Below are 6000 nucleotides of genomic sequence, written 5' to 3' on the forward strand. Positions count from 1 at the left end.
TTTCATGATACAATGTACTCCTCTGAATTCAGATGATAAAATCTCCCAATTACGTGAGCAGTACATGTAATCGGAAGATGGGGTAACGACAACCAACGGACAATCCCTCGACACACAAAGAACCTCCCGCCGAAGTAGACGTAACCAGCACACAACCCGTCAGAAACGACAGACCTCGAGCCAAATGTAACTTCCATACTGAAAATTTATACAACATAAATAACAGCGACACTCGAAGACGGCCGCTTCCTGGTTGATACACGACGCTGTCTAAACTCCAAAGTATAACCTGCTTTTACAAAGAGGGTGCCATGACTATATATAACAGTACAGCTAGCCGACTTAAACTTGCCTAATAAGTCGACTAAACAAAAATTTCTTTATCTCTAACTCTCGACCTAAACCTAAGGAAGTAAATCTGATCACAAGTCTTAACTTAGCAAGTAATCATTAAAATTTAATTACTTAAATTAATTAAACATAATTTCCTGGCAGCACCCATCCAATGTTTCTCAAGGAGAGCAAATCCCACCATTTAAACCAGGTCACGTACACATAAATCTCCGATGGCCTTGATCATGAGAAGTAGTAACCAATTAGGATTCTTCTGTTAGTCTCAAGCAAAAGGTATCTTGTCCATGTATACTCTTGATGTGGACGTGGCAACCAAAAGAAACAACTTAGTTGACGCATGCCTTGATCGAATCGTGTATGTCTTGGAATTATTTTCTTTTTTCTTTCTAATATCCAAGCATGCATTGTGTATTTTGGCACATCAGCAAATTTTGATTCTAATTCAACCTTCATTGTCTCCTTATCAAGACGCCTCACGTTATCGCAAACAGTGACGAGCGAAACTGCCTTAATTTGAAGCAGACCAACGTCTTGCATGTCATGGTTGTCGATGGTACGAATAGAACTAGTGTTGTCCACATAATCCTCTCCCCCTTGAAACGAAACCGTCCTCGGTTTCAAGTCTATCTTCTCAGCATATGCATCCGCAGAAACTGTCGAGAACAAAAATTCAGCATGTTGAATGTCCACGTCTGCTTCCTCTTGGTCATTGAGTACCTTCACATCAATTTCTTTATGAGCATGATCACGCCTTTGGCGATCTGCCATGTATCGCTCCAGGGTATATGAGTCAAGTAGTATAAGTCGAGCCTTTCGTACAAAAGAAAATTCACCAACATAATGATAAGTTAATTGTCTCCTTTCCATCCAGGGTTTTCCCAACAGTATAGAACACCCATGCATATGCATAGGAATCACATCACACACGACAAATCACCATATCTGCATAAAAGGAAACTACTTCGACACGATGCATGATCTTAATCAAACTTGTCCGTCCACCAAAACTCGTATAGTTCTGGATGTTCAATCAACGGCAAGTTCAAAGCATCAATTATAGTCTTACTCGCCAAATTCATATTGGAATAGCAATTCATTAACACGGCACAACTAGCTGGTTTGACACACACACACATAAAGCAATGGTACCAAGGCAAGGCACGCAATGGATCCCTCTTCATCGCCATCACCTTTTTGCGAACTACAATCTTTCCTCATGATAAATAAAAATATCAATCGTTAGGGGAAGAAAACTAGTTTACCGTGGACAACCTTTGATCCAAATACCAACCGATGAAAGCACAACATTGCCGTGCTACTGATTTGGCCTTATCTTTCACGATACAATGTACTCCTCTGAATTCAGCTAATAAAATCTCCCAATTACGCGAGCATTACATGTAACCCAAAGATGGGGTAACGACAACCAACGGACAATCCCTCGACACACGGAGAACCTCCCGCCTAAGTAGTCTTAACCAACACGCAACCCGTCGGAAATGACAGACCTCGAGCCAAGTGTAACTTCCACACCGAAAATTTATAGAGAATAAATAACAGCGACACCCGAAGATGGCCGCTTCATGGTCGGTACACGATGCTATCTAAACTCCAAAATATAACCTGCTTTTACATACAGGGTACCATAACTATATATACTAGTACAGCTAGCCGACTCAAACTTGCTTAATAAGTCAGACCAAACAAAAACTTCTTTATCTCTAACTCTCGACCAACACCTAACGAAGTAAATCTGAGCACAAGCCTTAACTTAGCAAGTAATCATTAAAATTTAATTACTTAAAGTAATTAAACATAATTTCCTGGCAGCCCCTATCCATTGTTTCTCAAGGAGAGCAAATCCCACCATTTAAACCAGGTCACGTACACATAAATCTCCGATGGTCTTGATCATGAGAATTAGTAACCAATTAGGATTCTTCTGTTAGTCTCAATCAAAAGGTATCTTGTCCATGTATACTCTTGATGTGGACGTGGCAACCAAAAGAAACAACCTAGTTGACGTATGCCTTGCTCAAACGTGTATGTGTTAGAATTTTTCTTTTTTCTTTTTCTAATATCCAAGCATGCATTGTGTATTTTGGCACAAGAGCAAATTGTGATTCTAATTCAACCTCCGTTTTCTTCTGATCAAAACGCCTCACGTTATCGCAAACAGTGACTAGCAAAACTGCCTTAACTTGAACCAGACCAGCGTCTTGTATGTCATGGTTGTCGACGGTACAAATAGAACTAGTGTTGGCCATATCATCCTCTCCCCCTTGAAACGCAACCGTCCTCGGTTTCAAGTCTATCTTCTCAGCATATGCATCCGCAGAAACTGTCGAGGCTAAAAATTCAGCATGTTGAATGTCCACGTCTGCTTCCTCTTGGTCATTGAGTACCTTCACATCAATTGCTTCCTGAGCATGATCACGCCTTTGGCAATCTGGCATGTATCGCTCCAGGGTATATGAATCAAGTGGTATAAGTCGAGCCTTTCTTACAAAAGAAAATTCACCATCATAATGATATGTTAATTATCTCTTGTCCGTCCAGGGTTTTCCCAACAGTATAGAATACACATGCATATGCATAGGAATCACATCATACACGATTAGATCACCATACCCGCACAAAGGGAAACTACTTCGACACGCTGCATGATCTTGATAAAACTTGTCTATGCACCAAAGCTGGTCTGGTTCTAGATGTTCAATTAATAAAGTATATGTTAAGTGAGGATTGACATCAAAAATAAATTCATGAATCCTTGGGTTTGCTTTATCAGATGGTTGTGTCGTTTGGATTTCACCGACTCATTACTTCTATACTGGTGCAATGGCTGATTTATGTTGGGGGGGGGGGGGGGGGGGCGCTGCCCCCCAGTCTTTGATCAATTCTTGAAAAAAATATTTAGGGAGGCTTAGATTAGACATTTTTTAGCATTTGCCCCCCCCCCCCCCAAACACTGAAGATTTTAGTTTCGCCCCCCCTCCAGTGATCTTGTGCTAGCTCCGCCACTGTACTGCTGTAGATGTTTCTTTGGTTGATGTGGTAGTGTCTTGTATACCATCGTCCATATGTATATATATTTTTAATTTGGGATAACAATTTCTCATCTTTGCTCGTAGTGTATGTCACTGATTTTCCGTCAGGGCTCATTTGGTTACGTGGGATCCCCCCGGTATGATTTTCTGGCCTGATCCAGGAAGATCAATCCACGACTCAAGAGATCGGGCAGGAAACCCACGCCTCCGCTCTCTTTCCCACGATCGACTTACACCTAGCGATCTGGCGCGTGGCGCCCCGTCCTCTGGCCACCAAATGAGGTGACACTGATTAGGGAAATCTCCCAGGTGATGGAAGGGGATCTCATCTATCCGGAGAAAATCCCCCGACTGGGGTATGCTGCCCTGGTTTTGTTGGCCTTGCTACCAAACTAGGCCTCAATGAGACAGTTGCCGGCCTGTACAGTTACAAGGTTAGAACCTTTTTCTTGCCTTGACTCAAACATCCACTGTCTCTAGCTACATTCAGAAATTAGAAGCAGCAATGGTTTTAATGTCAAGCTCCATCTCTAGCCTGAATGGCTACATTCAGCATCATCTGCAATGCCATAAACCTACTGACATAGAAAATGCACATTCGCACAGCCCCACCCGTGCTCGGGGCCCATCATCTACGACACTCGAAGGCAACACCTTTAAGAGGGGATTGCTAGTCGACCGTCAATATCATCCGACACAACCAGGAAGAGAAAACATTTGAGAGACAACAAGGCAAAAGAAGCAATAATTAGTGCCGAAAAAATGGACAAGAAAAGCTCATAACCAAATCATGATTCATTGGTCTAATATCCCAATTAACCACGATACATACAGTATATATGTTGCACATCTGTCTCTCCAATTCTCTCCATAACTATTTCTCTTCTACTTTTCATGCGTCAGATATGACTTTTTTAGCATACCTAGGAAGGAATCACACATGTATACACCACTTCCAATGGGTCAGGGCCAACTCACTCTGAGCTGCACTAGTGTGGATGCTGGGCCAGCAAGAGCGCCTGCCAAGCCTCCCATGTCTCCTCACATCTAGGCGAAGCAAAACATACAAGATGACCCGGTAGCCGATCACAACAAGGAGGTTCATCCACTTGGCACTTGTCGACGGCGATATGATGTACCAGCCCCGTACAGCTTGCTCATGGCAATTGTTAAACCATATTTAATTGCTCATGTCAATTCTACAAATTTCATCAGAAGCACATGGCAATTTTGAATTTATTTTCTTATGGTCACATGGAAATTTCAAAACAATTCTTATCCAAACCATGGCAAATGACAACCATATTTTTTGCCACTATATTTATCCAACATGGAAAATTTACTTTAAGGGTCATGCAAAATTTACTTTGCGGACCATGGGTGACTTTGGCAAATTTAGTTTTTATGGGTCATCGAAATTTTACTTTATGGGCCGTGCAAAAATATATTTTTGCAAGATGGGAAATTTAATCTTATGTAACCATGAAAATTTAATTTTTGAACCCTTACAATTGTATTTATTTTGGACCATGGAAAATTCATTTTTTGCCCCGTGGTTGATTATTTTTGGAACATTGCACATTTGTTGAAACAAACCATTCTAATTTGTTTTGCTTGTACACCATGACAACTTTGGTTTTTGAATATCCCTCGGAAATTTTTGTTTTCATGAGACTTTTCTATGTTAATTTTTTGTTTGATGAGCCTATTTGCTTTCATGAGCATATTTGTGTTCATGGGAGTACTACAAGGAGACCAAAATTTTGTCATGAATTTGAATTGTGACCAGGAGGAAAATTCTAATTTTTTTGCATGCGTAGAAGATAAACTTTTTATTAAAAAAAATATGTAAATTTTTTCATCCAACTATTAATCTTTTCCAAAAACAAGTCATGTCATATACACCAAAAAATGAGAATTTTGCCATCTAAAACATGATTTTTTCATGTGGATATTACAGAAAATGTTTAAAATTTTCCATGTATCATGTTTATAAATTCATAAATTTGCACTAGTTCCATATCATCTCATCCATGTCACTTGTTAGAGCATCTCCAACAGGCGTGCTAGATATCGCGCGCGCGGGCAAAAAGTAAGTTTTAGCGCTAGGGGGCGGTTTGGCGCACTCTAGTAGGCGAGGGAGAATCCGGCACGGGAAAAACTTGTGCGAGCGCTTGAAAAACGCGGCCCAGCGCGTGGAAGATTTGGCGCACGGCGTCCGACGCGCTCTATGAAACCTGCGCGCGTGAGCCTGCCAACTACCACTCCAGCGCCTCCTTCTTCCCCGCCGCCCACTTCTTCCTCACCTCCAGCGCCCTGCCGCCGCCAACGTGCCCTTCTCCCGACGCCGCCACGCCTTCTCCCCCGCCCCCGACATGCCATCGCGCCCCCGGAGCAGCTTCGGCTTCCGCGGCGACCGCGCCCACCCCTCCGGCGTGTTCTACGCGAAGATCCACTCTGGTGATGTATGTCTCGGTCTCGGGACATTTTTTGACCGCCCACAAGGCCGCATGCACGTACGATGATGATGACATGTACCTAGGCTATGGTAATAGGCCTGACCTAGACACCCTTCCCAAGGACACTGTCCTACGGT

This window comes from Triticum urartu, chromosome 4A (assembly GCF_056163025.1).
Source record: "Triticum urartu cultivar PI428250 chromosome 4A, HENAU_Tu73, whole genome shotgun sequence".
NCBI lineage: Eukaryota > Viridiplantae > Streptophyta > Magnoliopsida > Poales > Poaceae > Triticum > Triticum urartu.